At 39.9% G+C, this 18,298-nt stretch overlaps 1 protein-coding gene across 8 annotated transcripts in view; it reads left to right on the top strand.

Annotated features, from left to right (window-relative positions):
- Positions 1-18,298, top strand: part of COP1 (COP1 E3 ubiquitin ligase) — a 261,318-nt gene that overhangs the window by 7,382 nt on the left and 235,638 nt on the right. The window contains exon 1 of one of the 8 annotated variants that reach the window (XM_042926465.1): positions 5,984-6,002. The exons of the other annotated variants lie outside the window; for them this stretch is intronic. The gene's annotated coding sequence lies outside the window, so the exon portion shown is untranslated. Of the gene's footprint in view, positions 1-5,983; positions 6,003-18,298 lie in introns of those variants that run through there. 8 annotated transcript variants of the gene reach the window in all.

The following is an 18,298-nucleotide window of genomic DNA, read 5'->3' as shown; positions in this document are numbered from 1 at the left end:
ACAGATCGGCATTTTGGGTTTAATGGAGGTATTGAGACAAAGTTGGTTAAGTAAAAATTACAGATAACTATTTTTGGGACTCCTTTAGATACTTTAAATTCAAAGTTAATAAATGCCAAGTCCACCCTAAAGTGAATGTGATGTACTAACCATTGGCTTGGTATACGTACTCCTGATAAAATACATGCTCTAGGATAGGCCGTTGTTATTTGCAAGGCACTGTTCGTTCGTTCTTTCTTTCTTTCTTTCTTTCTTTCTTTTTCTTCTTCTTCTTCTTTTTAATGTTTATTTATTTTTGAGAGGGGGCCATAGAGAGGGGAGACAGAGCTTCAAGTGGACTGCGGGCTCCACTGTCAACACAGAGCCTGACTCTGGGCTTGAACCTGAGCCCAGAAGTCGGATGCTTAACCGACAGAGCCATCCAGGTGCCCCTGCAAGGCACTGTTCTAATGGTTTAACATTACCTATGCAGTCTTCATGATAATTGTTCGATGCGGATACTTCCATAATTTCCATTTTATAGATGAGGAAATGACAGAGAGGTTATGTAATTTGTTGCAGTTCATACAGTTAATAGTGGTGGTATCCGTATTTATATCCAGACATTTTGGTTCAGAGCTCACGTTAACCACTGTATTGCTTTGCCTTAAATTCAGAGGCTGGGGGTTTTTGTTTAAATTTTTTTTTTTAATGCTTATTTATTTTTGAGAGACAGAGACAGAATAGAATGTGAGAAAGTGAGCGGGGGAGGGGCAGAGGGGAAGACACAGAATATGAAGCAGGCTCCAGGCTCTGGGCTGTCAGCAGAGAGCCCAGTGTGGGGCTCAAACTCACCGAACTGCAAGATCATGACCTGAGCCAAAGTCGGATGCTTAACCGACTGAGCCATCTAGGTGCCCCTGGAGATTTTGTTTAAAATCAGCTTTATTAAGGTATAATTTGTATACAGTAGAAATCACTAGTTTTAGTTGTGTAGTTCAGTGAGTTTTGATAAGTGAACACGTCTGTATTATCACCACCTTAATCGAGATCTAGAACATTTTTATTACACTGGAAAGTTCTCTTGTGCCAGCACTTTGCACGTATCTGTTCCCCCCACTTCAACACCTGGCAACCAGTGATTTTTCTAGCACTATAGTTTTGCCTTTCCTAGGATTTTGTATTAAGGGAGTTTTTCAATATGCAGTCTTTTGTGTCTGACCTTTTTTTTTAATGTTTTTTTTTTTGGGGGAGGGGGCAGAAAGAGAGGGGGGCAGAGGATCTGAAGCGGGCTCTGTGCTGACACCAGATAGCCTAGCCTGATGTGGGGCTCGAACTCAGGAACTGTGAGATCATGACCTGAGCTGAAGTGAGATTCTCAACCAACTGAGCCACCCGGGCACCCCTGTGTCTGACTCTTTTTTTATTTGGCATAATGTTTTTGAGATTTAATGTTGAGCATGTCACTAATATTTTCTTTTAATTGCTAAGTAGTATTCTGTTATATGGATATATAACATGATATGTATATATAATCAGTTTAAAGAGATTTGATTTTTTTTGTTTCTAGTTTTTGGTAATCGTAAAGAAAGTTGTAAAAATTCATGTTCAGGTATTCATGTGGACATACCTTCATATCTCTTGGGTAAATATCTAGGAGTGTATTATTGTTGGGTTGTATGGCCAAGTGCATATTTAACTTTATAATATACCACAAAACTGTTTTTAATTTTTTTTAATGTTCATTTATTTTTGAGAGAGAAAGTGAGTGGGGGAGGGGCAGAGAGAGAGTGGGACTGAGGATCCAAAGCGGGCTCCAGCTGACAGCAGTGAGCCCGACATGGGGCTTGAACTCACAAACCATGAGATTATGACCTGAGTGGAAGTCAGATGCTCAACTGATTGAGCCCCCTGGGCGCCCCTGCAAAACTGTTTTTAAAAGTGGTTGTATCATTTTTCATTTCTGTCAGCAAAGTAGAAGAGTTCCAGTTCATGTTCTTGCCGGCATTTGGTCTTTCAATGTTTTTTCAAAGTCTTTACAATTTTGGTTGTTCTAGTGGGTGTGTGGTAGGATTTCATTATCCTAATTTGCATTGTCTTAATGACTGATGACACTGAGCATATTTTCATGTGCTTATTTTCATTTGCATATCTTTCATAAAATTTTTAAATGTTTTATTTATTTTGAGAGAGAGAGAGAGAAAGAATGCGAGTCGGGGAGGGGCAGAGAGAGAGGGAGACGCAGAGTCCGAAGCAAGCTCCAGGCTCTGAACTGTCAGCACAAAGCCTGATGCGGGGCTTGAACTCGTGAACCACTAGATCATCTCCTGAGCTGAAGTCGGATGGATGCTCAACAGACTGAGCCATCCAGGCACCCCTGCATATTTTTTATAATGTGTTCTATTCTTCTGCTCTCTTTTCTCATTTATCTTGAGTTGTCTTTCATCATTCCAACATATTGTGATGTTTTCTCCCAGTCTGTTGCTTACCTATTTATATTTTTACTGATGTCTTTGAAGTGCAAAAGTTTAAAATTTTAAGTCCAGTGTATCACTTGTTTCTCTTATGGGTTATGACTTTTGTGTTCCATCCAAAAAATTGTTGTCTAACGTGAAATTCAAAGGTTTTCTTAAATATTTCTTCTAGATACTTTATGGTTTTCTCCTGGTTAGATAAATGATCATTTCATGTTAGTTTTTATATACTGTGTGTGGTAAGGGTTGAAGATTTTTCCTCTCTACTGTGGGTATCCAGTTATTATGGCACCCATTTGTTGAAAAGGCCATTTTTGTTCATTGAATTTCTTGGAAGCTTTCTTAAAAATTAATTAACCGGGGCACCTGGGTGGCTCAGTAGGTTAAGCGGCCAACTTCGGCTCAGGTCATGATCTCTCGGTCCGTGAGTTCGAGCCCCACGTCGGGCTCTGTGCTGACAGCTCAGAGCCTGGAGCCTGTTTCAGATTATGTGTCTCCCTCTCTCTGACCCTCCCCTGTTCATGCTCTGTCTCTCACTGTCTCAAAAATAAATAAAACATTAAAAAAAATTAAAAAAAATTAACCATGTGTATGAGTTTATTTCTGGAGTCTTTGTTTCACTGATCTATATATTCATCCTTATGCCTATACCACCATCTTGATTACTATATCATTTTAGTAAACCTTGAAATCAGACAGTATAAATTTGTTCCTGTATCTCATTTTGGTTATCTAGGTCCTTTGCATTTCCACCTGGATTTTAGGATTAGTTTACCAATTTCATCAAAAAAGCATGCTAGGATTTTAATTTGGGTTACTTTAATTTTTTTTTAATGGTTATTTATTTTTGAGAGAGAGGGTAAGGGGCAGAGAAGGAGGGAAACACAGAATCTGAAGCAAGCTCCAGGCTCCAAGCTGTCAGCACAGAGCCTGACCTGGGGCTGGAACTCACAAGACATGAGATCATGACCTGAGCCCAAGTCAGACTCTCAACTGACTAAGCTAACCACGTGCCCCCATGATTTGGGTTACTTTAAATCTATGACTCAATTTGGAAAGATAATGACATTTTAATGATTTTGAATCTTTGGACTATGAACATCGTGTATTTCTTCAATTATTTAGGTCTTTAATTTTTTTCAGTAGTGTTTTATAATTTTGTAGTTTTAAGTGTTTGGAACTTAAACGTATTTTATTAAACTTAGCCCTAAGTATTTCATGTTTTTAATGATGCTGTAAATATTATTTTAATTTCAACTTCTAATTGTTGCTAATGTATAGAAATAAAATTTATTTTATTTATTTTTGAGAGAGAGCATGAGAGGGGCAGAGAGAGAGGGAGAGAGAGAATCCCAAGTGGGCTCTGTGCTGTTAGTGCAGAGCCAGACATGGAGCTCGATCTCACGAACCGTGAGATCCTCAGCCAAAATCAATAGTTGGATGCTCAACTGACTGAACCACCTAGGCACCCCAATAAAATTTATTTTTGTGTGTTGCCATTGTATCTTGTGATTGCTAAATATACTTCCTTTAACAGTTATTTTTTAGGTAGAACCTATGGGGTTTCTGAGAAGACAATTGTGTCACGTGCAAATCAAGACAGTGTTACTTTAAAAAAAAAATTTTTTTTTTAACGTTTTATTTATTTTTGAGACAGAGAGAGACAGAGCATGAATGGGGGAGGGTCAGAGAGAGAGGGAGACACAGAATCGGAAGCAGGCTCCAGGCTCTGAGCCATCAGCCCAGAGCCCGACGTGGGGCTCAAACTCACAGACCGCGAGATTGTGACCTGAGCTGAAGTCGGCCGCTTAACCGACTGAGCCACCCAGGCACCCCAAGACAGTGTTACTTTTTTTCCCAATTTGCATACCCCACTTACTAATTTTTAAAGGGATTTTTTTTTTTTTGAATTTTCATGAGTGATACTGGTCTATGGTGTTCTTGTAAACACACACACACACACACACACACACACACACACACACACACGGTTTGGTTTTGATACCAGGTGTATTTGCTAGGTTTGCTGTAACATAATGGACAGACTGGGTAGCTTAAATAATGGCAGTTTATTTTCATACAGTTTGAGGCTAGGAATCCAAGGTCAAGGTATTGGTAGGTTTGGGTTCTTCTTAGACCTCTCTCCTTGTCTTCCAGATGGCTACCTTCTTGCTCTGTCTTCACATGGTTACCTCATGATCTCTGTTGTTTATTCTAGTCTCTTCTTCTTCTTTCTTTTTTTAATTTTTTTTTTTTTAAGTTTTATTTATTTTGAGAGTGAGAGGGAGCAGGGGAGGGGCAGAGAAAGAGAATTCTAAGCAGGCTTTGCACTGCCAGCACAGAGCCTGGGGCTCAAAACCATGTGGGGCTCAAAACCATGAACCATGAGATTGTGACCTGAGCCAAAAAGTCAGATGCTCAACTGACTGCAACTGAGGCACCCAGGCATCCCTCTAATTTCTTCTAATTCTTTTTTAGGATTTTGATTCTTTTAAATTCTTTAAAATTTATTTATTTTGAGAGAGAGAGAGAGAAAGTGCCAGTGGGGGAGGGGCAGAGACAGAGGGAGATTGAGAATCCCAAATAGGCTCTGTGCTGTCAGCCCAGAGCCTGCTGTGGGGCTTGAACCCATGAACCATGATGTGAGATCATTACTTGAGCTCAAATTGGACACTTAACCAACTGAGCCACCCAGGGACCCTTTAATTTTTTTTTTTTTAATGTTTTTATTTATTTGTGAGACAGAGCATGAGCAGGGGAGGGGAAGAGAGAGAGGGAGACACAGAATCCGAAGCAGGCTCCAGGCTCTGAGCCGTCAGCACAGAGCCCGATGCGGGGCTCGAACCCATGGACTGTGAGATCATGACCTGAGCCGAAGTCGGATGCTTAACCGACTGAGCCACCCAGGTGCCCCTACTTTTTTTTTTTAATGCTTATTTATTTTGGAGACAGAGAGACAGAGTGTGAGCAGGGGAGGGGCAGAGAGAGAGAGGGAGACACAGAATCTGAAGCAGGCTCTAGGCTCTACACTGTCAGCACAGAGCTGACATGGGCCGAACCCATGGGCCTAAGAGCCGAAGTTGGATGTTTAACTGACTGAGCCACCCAGGTGCCCCGTCTCTGATCTCTTAAAAGGACATCATTCATTGGATTAGGGCCTAATATATGATTTCATTTAACCTTAATTGTCTCCTTGATGCTCAGTCTCTAAATACAGTCGCATTTGGAGGTACTGGGGGGCTAGGATTTCAACATACAGATTTCAGCCCATCACACAGTGTAAAGCCCTTCTAAAAGGAGATGAGAAATGTTATCTCTTCTTTCTTTTTCTTTTCCTAAATGTTTATTTTGAGAGGGATAGAGAAATCAGGGGAGAGGCAGAGAGAGAGAAGTGAGAGAGAATCCCAAGCAGGTGCGCTGGACTCCGGGGCTTGATCTCACAAACCATGATGTGAACCAAAACTAAGAGTCAGATGCTTAACCTACTGAGCCACCTAGCCACCCTAAATGTCATCTCTTCTGTTTTCTGAAAGAGTTTGTATGGAATTGGTATGTTTCTTCCTTACGTGTTTGGTACAGTTCACCAATGTATGATCAAAGGGCTGTCTGTTCTTTCTTTCTTTTTTTTTCTTAAAATTAAAAAAAAAAATTTACATAATCCAAATTAGTTAGCATATAGTGCAACAATGATTTCAGGAGTAGATTCCTTAATGCCCCTTACCCGTTTAGCCCATCCCCCCCCACAACCCCTCCAGGAACCCTCAGTTTGTTCTCCATATTTATGAGTCTCTTCTGTTTTGTCCCCCTCCCTGTTTTCATATTATTTTTGCTTCCCTTCCCTTATGTTCATCTGTTTTGTGTTGTAAAGTCCTCATATGAGTTAAGTCATATGATACTTGTTTTTCTCTAATTTCGGTTAGCATAATACCCTCTAGTTCCTTCCACATAGTTGCAAATGGCAAGATTTCATTCTTTTTGATTGCCGTGTAATACTCCCATCGTATATATATACCACTTCTTTTTTTTTTAATTTTTTTTTTAACGTTTATTTATTTTTGAGACAGAGAGAGACAGAGCATGAATGGGGGAGGGTCAGAGAGAGAGGGAGACACAGAATCTGAAACAGGCTCCAGGCTCTGAGCAGTCAGCACAGAGCCCGACGCGGGGCTTGAACCCACAAGCTGTGAGATCATGACCTGAGCCGAAGTCGGACGCTCAACCAACTGAGCCACCCAGGCGCCCTTTCTTCTTTTTTTTTTAATGTTTATTTATTTTTGACAGAGAGAGAGAGACAGAGCATGAGCGGGGCAGGGGCAGAGAGAGAGGGAGACACAGAATCTGAAGCAGGCTCCAGGCTCTGAGTTGTCAGCACAGAGCCTGACACAGGGTTTGAACCCACAGACCGTGAGATCATGACCTGAGCCGAAGTCGGATGCTCAACCGACTGAGCCACCCAGGCACCCCTATACCACATCGTCTTTATCCATTCATCCACTGATGGACATTTGGACTTTTTACATAGTTTGGCTATTGTTGATAGTGCTGCTATAAACATTAGGGGTGCATGTGTCCCTTCGAAACAGCACACCTGTATCCCATGGATAAATGCCTAGTAGTGCAGTTGCTAGGTTGTAGGGTAGTTATATTTTTAATTTTTTGAGGAACCTCCACACTGTTTTCCAGAGTGGCTGCACCAGTTTGCATTCCCACCAGCAGTGCAAAAGAGATCCTCTTTTTCCACATCCTCACCAACATCTGTTGTTGCCTGAGTTGTTAATGTTAGCCATCCTGACAGGTGTGAGGTGGTATCTCATTGTGGTTTGATTTGTATTTCGCTGATGATGAGTGAAGTTGAGCATTTTTTCATGTGTCGGTTGGCCATCTGGATGTCTTCTCTGGAGAAGTATCTATTCATGTCTTTTGCCCATTTCTTCACTGGATTATCTGTTTTTTGGGTGTTGAGTTTGATAAATTTTCTATAGATTTTGGATACTAACTCTTTATCTGATATGTCATTTGCAAATATCTTCTCCCGTTCTGTCGATTGCCTTTAAGTTTTGCTGATGGTTTCCTTCGCTGTGTGGAAGGTTTTTATTTTGATGAGGTCCCAATAGTTCATTTTTGCTTTTGTTTCCCTTGCCTCCGGAGATGTGTTGAGTAAGAAGTTGCTGAGGCCGAGGTCAAAGAGGTTTTTGCCTGCTTTCTCCTCGAGGATTTTGATGGCTTTCTATCTTACATTTAGGTCTTTTACCCATTTTGAGTTTATTTTTGTGTATGGTATAAGAACATGGTCCGGGTTCATTCTTCTGCATGTCACTGTCCAGTTTTCCCAGTACCATTTGCTGAAGAGTCTGTCTTTATTCCATTGGATATTCTTTCCTGCTTTGTCAAAGATTAGTTGGCCATATGTTTGTGGGTCCGTTTCTGGGTTCTCTGTTTTGTTCATTGACCTGAGTGTCTGTTTTTGTGCCAGTAACTGTTCTTTATGTCTTAAGTGAGCTTTGGTAGTTTGTTAAGGGATTTGTCCATTTCACCCAAGTTATTGAACTTATTAACATAAAGTTCATAATATTTCCTTACACTTTTATTTATTATTTTTTAACTTTTATTTATTTTTGATAGAGAGTGAGAGGAGACAGCACGAGCAGGGGGAGGGGCAGAGAGAGAGAGAGAGAGAGAGAGAGACATTGAATCTGAAACAGGCTCCTGGCTCTGAGCTGTCAGCACAGAGCCCGATGTCGGGCTACAACTCTGATTGGCGAGATCATGTCCTGAGCCACAGTCGGACACTTAACTGACTGAGCCACCCAGGCACCCCTCTTCTTACATTTTGATGTTTATGGGATTTGGAGGGATGGTGCCCTTTTTTTCTTTTAAGTTTATTTATTTGTTTTGAGAGGCAGGGTGAGCACACTTGAGTGCATGTGAGCAGGGGAGGAGCGAAAATCCCAAGCAGGCTCCCTGCTGTCAGTGTGGAGCCCTATGAGACTTGGGGCTTGATCCCACGAACTGTGACATCATGACCTGAGCTGAAATCAAGAGTCTAAGCTGAACCCAGGGGCCCTACCCTGGGGGGATACTGCTTTTTTCATTCCTGCTAGTGGTAATTTGTGTTTTCTTTTTTTTTTTCTTGAACAGTTTAGAGGATTATTAATTTTATTATTTTTTTCAAATTACTCATTTTGGGATTACTAATTTTCTATATAGTTTGTCCATTTTATTTTCTAATTTATTTAAAAAAAATTTTTTTTTTTTAACGTTTATTTATTTTTGAGACAGAGAGAGACAGAGCATGAATGGGGGAGGGCCAGAGAGAGGGAGACACAGAATCCGAAATAGGCTCCAGGCTCTGAGCTGTCAGCACAGAGCCCGACGCGGGGCTCAAACCCACGGACCGCGAGATCATGACCTGAGCCGAAGTCGGCCGCTTAACCGACTGAGCCACCCAGGCACCCCCCTAATTTATTTTTTAAAGTTTATTTAGGTAATGAGTGAGTGTGTGTGCCTGTGGTGGGGAGGGGCAGAGAGAGGGAGAGAGAGAATTCCAAACAGACTCCTCACTTTCAGTGAGCCTGACACAGGGCTGGAACTCAAAAAGCATGAGATTATGACCTGAACCGAAATCCAGAGGCGGACTGAGCCACCCAGGCATCCCTGTCCATCTTCCATTTTACTAATTTTTGGTTTTATTTTTATTATTATGTTCGGTTTTGAATTTCATCTTCTTTTGGTTTGTGAATATGGAAGGTTAGATAACTGATTTGGCCTTTTCTAATCCTTGCATTAGAGTTATCTTTTAATTTTCATTCAGTTGAAAATACTTAGTAATTTCTTGCTTGAACTGTGGGTTGTTTAGACATACAATATTCATTTTTTTGGTAATATTTTATTTTTAAAATGTTTTTTAATGTTTATTTTTGAGAGAGAGACAGAATGTGAATGCGGGGGGGAGCAGAGAGAGAGAGCGAGAAAGAGAGAGAGAGAGAGAGAGAGAGAGAGAACCTGAAGTAGACTCCAGGCTCGTAGCTGTCAGCACAGAGCCTGATGTGGGGCTTGAACCCACAAATGGTCATGACCTGAAGTCAAGTGCTTAACCGACTGAACCACCCAAGCATCCCTAAAATTTTTTTGATTACAGTCAATGTAGTGCATGTCAGGTATCTCATTGTGGCTTTGATTTATTTTCCCATATTGACTAGTGATACTGAACATCTTTTTATGGACTTACTGGCTCTTCTGCTACTACTTTTTGAAGGTTGTGTTTTGATCTTTAATAATTAACTTGAGTCAGTCAATAATATACTTTTTCATAGCCAAAGTAAAGTTCAGAGAAAAGTCATTGTCCTGTCCAGATTTTCACCTTTTGGTTGAATGCAATTTCTGTGCAAGTATGTATTATTTATAGTTTTGGGGTTTTCAAAAGTTCAAGAGCAGAAGGCTAGGGGTGCCTGGGAGCTCAGGCCATTAGGCATCCAACTTTGGCTCAAGTCCTGATCTCACAGTTTGTGAGTTTGAGCCCTGCATAGGGCTCTGTGCTGACAGCTTGGAGCCTGCTTTGAGTCCTCTGTCTCCCTCTCTCTGCCCTTCCCCCATAAGTATGTGTGCGTGCACACTCTCTCAAAAATAAACATTAAAAAAAAAAAAAGAACAGAAGGCTAATGTAATTAGATTATAATTTAAATTCAGTACTGTATTTGTAAAACAAAACTTAATAAAACAATTTTTTAAGAAAGTTACTTTAAAAAATCCACATAAGGATATAAAGGATACCTCTTCCATGCAACTTAGAGATGTCTTTTATCCCTGGATAATGGGCTAGGGGTGTTGTCCATGTAAGATATGGAACACCTTCCTGTCCCTACTTCCTTACAATAGAGATTTCTGTTTCTGTAGCCCCTCCTCTGTAGGCAACGTTTTTTTTCTTCTGTGTGAACTTGTATCTTCTTTAGTTGATTGGTCTGTGATTGGCCTCTTCTGAAGTGTGACTAAAATATAACAATTACATCATCTTGGAATTGTCTTGAAAGGATGTTTTGGGTCAATCATGTTTTCTGTATTAGGAATTTGAAATAAGTAAACACCTGAATTGGACTGTTTTGATTAAAGTTCTTGATGTAGTATTGTTGGAAGGACTGTATATTGCAAACTGATATTCTTGATAGCAGAAAATAGAAGCTGTTAGTCACATTAATGGTAGAGCACTAGTGAAGATCTGTACTGCTGTGCTGAAGTCTGTAGATCCACCTTGAATCCAACCCTCTAGATCCTATGAGGCCTAGTCCTGGTGTTCCCCCATGAAGTCATTGTCCTAATTCTTCCACCTATCTTAAATGTATACAAACCCAATGAAAATTCTCCAATTCTAAGCCTTTGATGATAGTTAGAATTAATGCTCTGTTTAAGGAGGAGTCCTGGGAATGTGTGAATAGAATAACATCCAGGACAAGATTGAGAGTGTATTGGGTAATTTTCATCCTGGGGGAATCAGTAGTAACACTTCTTGGCCATATTTGATTTCCCGATCCAAGCTACTTTTATTGATTTATTTATTTCTGGTGAATACCAGAGATTGGCTCCACTTTATTTTTTTTATTAAATTTTTTTTAATGTTTATTTATTTTTGAGAGAGAGACAGAGTGTGAGTGGGGGAGGAGCAGAGAGAGAGGGAGACACAGAATCTGAAGCAGGCTCTGGGCTCTGAGCTGTCAGCACAGAGCTCGATACAGGGCTCGAACTCACAAACTGTGAGATCATGACCTGAGCTGAAGTCGGATGCTTACCAACTGAGCCACCCAGGCGTCCCTCCACTTTATCTTTTCATGCCTGTTACTTGTATTTTTTTTTCAAGTTTTATTTATTTATACAGAGAGAGTGCACACGTGTGAGTGTGGGAAAGGCCGAGAGAGAGGGAGAAAGAGAATCCCAAGCAGCTCTGCACTGTCAGCTCGGGGCTCAATTCAGGAACCATGACCTGACCCAGCCGTCGACCTGAGCTGAAATCAAGAGTCAGATAAAATCAAGAGTCAAATGTCTAACTGACTGAAGCACCCAGGTGCCCCGCCTGTTACTGGTATTAGTAATCATCATGTCCTTTCTTTCCTGGCCCATTGTGGTCTTATCCTTTTAAAATCTCTGCTCCTCAAAATAAACAAACAGACATTTAGGAGAAGAAAGCTGTTTTGAGTCTCCTTCGTTCCTTTTATTTTTGAGAGAGAGAGAGAGAAAGCATGAGTGGTGGGGGGCAGGGGGGATGGTGCAGAGAGAGAGAAAAAATCCCAAGCCGGCTCCGCACTGCCAGCGTGGAGCCTGATGTAGGGCTCGAACCCATGGACCATGAGATCATGACCTGAGCCCAAGTTGGACGCTTAACTGACTGGGCTATTACCTTTTTTTTAAAAGTTTTTATGTATGTATGTATATACGTATGTGAACTCTATACCCAGTGCGGGGCTTGAACTCATGACTCTGAGATCAAGAGTTGCATGCTCTGTCTTTGTTTATGGAATATGTGACATAAGACATTAAACCCAGGTCTTAATGGAGATAGGTTAGGTAGAAATACCAAATAAATATAATCTCTACTTTTGAAAAAAAGATTAAAGTTCTTTTTTAGGGCATTTTATCGTATTAAGTGAAAGTAGGAAGGAGTGTGATGATGGGACAGAGGCTGGAACTGAACGGCTGTCTGTGAAGGTTGGTGTGGAGGATCTCATGTTACCAGTGTTGGTGTGAAAGGAGGATTTGAGATTTATTTTCTCCTTTTCACTCATTTCCTTGTCTTTCTTTTTTTTTTTAACGTTTATTTATTTTTGAGACAGAGAGAGACAGAGCATGAACGGGGGAGGGTCAGAGAGAGGGAGACACAGAATCTGAAACAGGCTCCAGGCTCTGAGCTGTCAACACAGAGCCCGATGCGGGGCTCGAACCCACGAACCGCGAGATCGTGACCTGAGCCGAAGTCGGCCGCTTAACCGACTGAGCCACCCAGGTGCCCCATTTCCTTGTTTTTCAAGGAAATTCTCTGGGGCCAGTTGAAAATAGAGGATGGCTTGGGGATGCTTACATGGCTACTGGTAGAAGGGGAAGGAGGAAGATAGAGAAATTGGAAGTTTTGGACATTTTGAGAGGAAGGAAGAAATATTCCTGTGGCTACTGACTTTTGCTTGGATGTCTTAGCCTTGAAGGATGAACATAAGTTTAAAAAAAAAATTTTTTTTTTAACGTTTATTCATTATTGAGAGCATGAGCAGGGGAGGGGCAGAGAGAGAGAGAGATACGGAATCTGAAGCAGGCTCTAGGCTCCAAGCTGTCAGCACAGAGCCCTACGCAGGGCTCTAACTCACAAACCGTGCGATCATGACCTGAGCCAAAGTCCGCCGCCCAACCAACTGAGCCACCCAGGTGCCCCACATAAGTTTTTGTATATTCGAAATAATTTTTCTTCTAAGATTTTCTATGTGCTGACAGTTTTCATAGTCATAGTGCCGCGTATTGTTTGTTTCCTTTGTCTTCTGAGATTGTAGCGTAGTGCAAGTGCACTGGACTAAGAGTTAGAAGCCCTGAAATTTAACTTTAGGCAAATAAATGATTGACTTAGAGTCTGTTTTCTTGGTAAGTTAAGATCTAGTAATATTCTAGTATAGAATTGTGAGGTTTAGATTATATAATACATGTACAAATACATTGTGAATTATGGAATTACAGAAAAGAATTGCTAAGGTTTAGCATTTGGTATCAAACTATGAAAGTGGTTCTTTGGTTTAGATGAGGTATAACCACTCTTTATTTTTTTAAATGACTCTAGATTGTACCTTGCTTTTTTTTTTTTTTTTAATTTTTTTTAACGTTTATTTATTTTTGAGACAGAGAGAGACAGAGCATGAACGGGGGAGGGTCAGAGAGAGGGAGACACAGAATCTGAAACAGGCTCCAGGCTCTGAGCTGTCAGCACAGAGCTCCACACGGGGCTCGAACTCATGGACTGCGAGATCACGACCTGAGCCAAAGTTGGAAGCTTAACCGACTGAGCCACCCAGGCGCCCTTGTACCTTGCTTTGATTATCTTGCTAATGATATGTTTTTAGTACTTAATCTTTGAAAGATTTGAATGTTTGGTTAGTTAGAACCAGAACTACTATGAGGCAGTTGAAACATTTTGTTGCAGCATAATGGAGTTAATGTCAGTACCAAGATCTACATGGATTCAACAGTGTACTCACTGTTTTATTGAAGAGTTTTGAGATTATATTGTGTACTAGTCAGTAAATTTGGATGCTGTTTTTGAAGCAGGGAATACATACAAATATTAGGGAATTTATAAATACGTTACTGATTAAAAATGTAACCTGAGAGGCAAACTGATTGTGATATCACCCTTGACAAATGTGTGCTTTATAAATTCAAAATAGTGGCATTTAAAAAATAGTTTTTTGTATGTGTTCTGCAGTGTTGATTTTTACTTATTTTTTTAAGGTTTATTTTTTGAATGAGAGAGCAAGGAGAGGGGCAGAGAGAGAGAGCTCGGGAGATAGAATCCCCAATGTGTGTTTGGGGGGGGTCTCAATCCCATAACCATAACGTCATTCAAGACCTGAACCATAACCAAGAATTAGACAGTTAACCAAATGAACCACCCAGGTGCCCCTGCAGTGGTGGTTTTTACATGCAGTTAAATGACATAGATAACCCTTTGGCAAGCTTAAGGTTGTGCAGTATAATAATATCTGCCTTTAGTTTTTGGAGGTGGGTATGGAAAGGTCTTCACAAGAGCTCTTGGATTTTCTGTCTTCTTTTTTTGTTTTCTTTTTATGTTTTAATTTAGATAATGTCTGTTGGCCGATCTTCAAACATTCATGGCTTCCTTCCTTAACTTATGTTTCATGTATTGATGAGCTTGTGGAAGTAATCCTTTGTGTTTGATGTGTTTTTAAAATTTCTAGGAATTTTATATTTTACTTTCTTATGAGTGCACGTCTTTTGCTATGTTTTTAGGCACTGTATTTTTAACCTGTAGGCTTTTAATTGGTCTGTTGTATATCTTCTGTTTTCCTCATTATACTTTTGTGATCTTTTAAATTATGGAACATATTTGTAATGTATGTTTTCAAGAATTTTCTGCTAATTCTATTAACTGTCTTTTTGTTTCTCTAGAGTGGTTTTCCTCCTCTTTATGGGTCACAGTTTCCTACTGTTGTACATGTCTCGTAATTTTTTTTATTGGATAGTCGACATTATAAACTTGCCATTACTGAATGCTGGATTTTGCTTTCTTTCTCTACAGAGAGTATTGGACTTTGTTCTGGCAGTAAGTAAAGTTCCTTGCAGATCAGTTTGATCCTTTTGAGTATTATGTTTTTTAATTTAGTTAATTTTTTTGTAATTAAAGTTTTTGTTTTGAGAAAATTGTAGATTCGCATGCAGTTGTTATAAATAAATTAATTTAAAATTGTTTTGAGGGTGGGTTATGAGGAGCCATTTTTCTAGAGCCAGTTTATTTCCACGCTAATGACTCTTCTGGGTTTTCTATTAAATACCCTGTGCTTTATCATTTCCTGGCCATTTTTAACTGATCTTGTAGAGTTTTACCCTGGGCACATAGGACTCGTATTCAACAACAGACTTGAGAACCCTGTGTAGATTTCTAGAATTCTTTTTCTTTGCGTCTGCTTCCTCTTGTGTGTCTTGCCCTGTAAAGTCTTTCCCCTTTATCCTTACTGGACTTGGTGAGATTGGGGTGCTGTTTGGTTTCTCCTTTCTTTGGCTTGTGAAGCTTTCGGTGAAGGCAAAAAGCTGGGTCTGGGATAGGGTTCACTTCATTTGCTCCCCTTGCCTCAGAGATCTCAATACTGTGCTGCCTAGTGTCCAGTCCTCCTCCCCTTCTTGTTTTCTAAGTGTACATAGCAAGAGGGTAAGTCCACTTACAGTTAAGTTTTCACCTCAAGTACGGAGTGAGGGCATTGTGTTTCACATTGTCCTTTGGCCCATCCAAGGCTTTGTTTTGTTTTGTTTGCTTTGGTTTACTTTGTCACATTTTTTTATTCTAAATTGAACTTCTTTTTCTTTTTTACACTTTGACATATCTGAAAATTGGACTATGTTTTATAGATTATAGAACTAAAAAAAAATTCCCGTTTGCTATGTGGCAGTTGGATGTAGCTTCATGTGGTCATTTCATATAGACGTGTAAACATAAAAAAATGTCTGCCTCAAAACTTGACTAGGTTTCAGCAGATTGGAAGAAATTCTCTGAGACAATTGTGAATTATTGTTTTATTCCCTATGAACTAAAAATTTGTATGTGGGAGTGAAGGGTGGAGGAGGTACTGGGATGTGGTGAATTAGACATGTTTAGCAACATTCCTGAAGCTGGAGTCAGATGTAGGTTAGCTGGCTAAATGTAAACCTGACTTAAGATCCCAGTACCGGTAGGATTCTCTTAATAAATGTCACCTCACCAAAGTCAAGGAGAATACTGTGTGGAAAATCTGGATATCAGTAACTTAGTCAAAAGTGATTCAGAAAAGTTAGACTCTGAAGAATGAGAATTTTGTAGGAAAATTCTAATTATATGTATGTGTGTATTTTTTTTTCACAGTAGTGGTATCTGATAAAACTGAAGTCTAAAAGAGTGTTTTAGAGAAACGTAAATAAAATTACTATTCATTACCAGAGTTGTTTCTTTTTTACTGGTATAATGTTACATCTTGTTGTTGATGACGTTCTTAGATCCTATTGAATAAGAGATTTTATTACTTTCGCCATTTCATTTTTTATTCTCCTGACTTGGTGATTTATGTATGTCTTTGAATACATGTATCCTTGTGAAATATATTTTTTGCGTGTTTTACATTTATATAAATTGCATTATGCCACAGATCTCCTTTTCATTTCTATTTTCACTTGACAAAGCATCTAGCCATGTCTCCATGTATCTTTGGTTCATTCCTTCTGACTGTTGCATGAAATTTTATAGTGTATATTCAAGCACATTTTGCTTCTTTATTGTAGCTATTATGAGCATTAGGGCTTCTTCTAATTCCCTGCTGTCATAAGTGTGTGGCTTGTTTCAAGTGTCCTCATGCATGACTCTACACAGACATGCAGTCACACATAAGCATATGCACAGCCACATATGTTTATGTAAGTACCTACGTCCATACGTGTATATGCATTTAAATACACATATTACATACATATAATCAAGTCTTTGCTATTTACATGTAATAGCATGCTATTTACATGTCTTTAGCTATTTACATGTAATCTCAGGAGTGGGGTTGCTTGGTCATAAATATATGAATACTCAGTCTAGGTTGCTTGCTAGAATATCTCTGCATGAAGATTCTTGTTTTTCATGTCTTACCTAACATACTTGGTATTCCAGTGTTCTAATACCTAATGGTGATGAATTGTTATTTTGTTGTGTTTTTTAGTATATGTATATACGCATATATACATATACATACATACACACTTATTTATTTATTTATTTATTTATTTATTTATTTATTTATTTATAACAGGGGAGGAGCAGAGAGAGAGGATGAGAGAGAATCCCAAGCAGGCTCTACACTGTTAGTGTAGAGCCTGATGTGGGGCTCGAAATCACAAACCATGAGATCATGACCTGAGCTGAAATCAAGAGTCAGACTCTGCTTAGTCAACTGAGCCACCCAGATGCCCCCTTTAAAAATTTTTTTTTAATGTTTATTTTTGAGAGAGGGAGAGACAGCGTGAGCAGGGGAGGGGCAGAGAGAGAGGGAGACACAGAATCTGAAACAGGCTCCAAGCTCCGACCTGTCAGCACAGAGCCTGATGCAGGGCTCGAATCCACGAACCACAGGTATGACCTGAGCCAAAGTCGGATGCTTAACTGACTGAGCCACCCCGATACACGCCCCCCTTGTTGTCATCGTCTTCTTCTTCTTCTTCTTCTTCTTTTTTTTTTTTTTTTTTTTTTTTGCATTTCTTGATTACTACTGAGTTGGAACATTTTTTCATATACTTGAAAGGCAGTGTGTGAATTCTGTGAATTAGGAATTCACATTTTTTCCCATTTTTTTTCTTTTAAGATTTTATTTGTTTATTATTTATTTATCTATTTGAGAGAGAGAGAGCTTGCGAGCGGGGGAGAGAGGCACAGGGAGAGAGAATTTTAAGCAGGCTCCACGTTCAGCATGGAGCCTGATGTGGGGCTCTATCTCATGACCCTGGGATCATGACCTGAGCCTAAATCAAGAGTCAGACCCTCAGCAGGCTGAGTCACCCAGGTGCCCCTAAAGATTTAATTTTTTAATTGAAAAAAAATTTTTTAAGGTTTATTTAGTTTTGAGAGATACAGGCAGAGTGGGAGTAGGGGAGGGGCAGAGAGAGAGGGAGACACAGAATCCAAACCAGGCTCCAGCCTCTGCGTGAGCTGTCAGCACAGAGCCCCATGTGGGGCTTGAACCTGCAGACCACAAGATCATGACCTGAGCTGAAACCAAGAGTTGGACACTTAACTGACTAAGCCACCCAAGTGTCCCTAAAGATTTTATTTTTAGGTACTCTCCACACTCAGCATGGGGCTCAAACTCACAACCCCAAGATGAAGAGTGACAAGCTCCACCGACTTAACCAGCCAGACACCCTTCCTATTGGATTTTCTGTCTTGATTTATAAGAGTTACTTGTGTTATGTGGTGTGGGAGGCATGAACAGTCTCAGCAGATCTTTAAGCCATGTTATTTTTCCCTCTTTTTGTGATGCCACTGTGTCAGGAGTCCATAAAGAGTTTGGGGGATCTATAAACATTTTTGGGGCATCTGTGTAACGTTTTTGAGGTTGTATAAAATTTTAGGTATCTGT

The sequence above is a fragment of the Panthera leo genome, chromosome F3 (assembly GCF_018350215.1).
Source record: "Panthera leo isolate Ple1 chromosome F3, P.leo_Ple1_pat1.1, whole genome shotgun sequence".
Classification (NCBI taxonomy): Eukaryota; Metazoa; Chordata; class Mammalia; order Carnivora; family Felidae; genus Panthera; species Panthera leo.
Note: the sequence above shows the minus strand (reverse complement) of the source record. Positions and strands in the feature narration are given on the sequence as shown.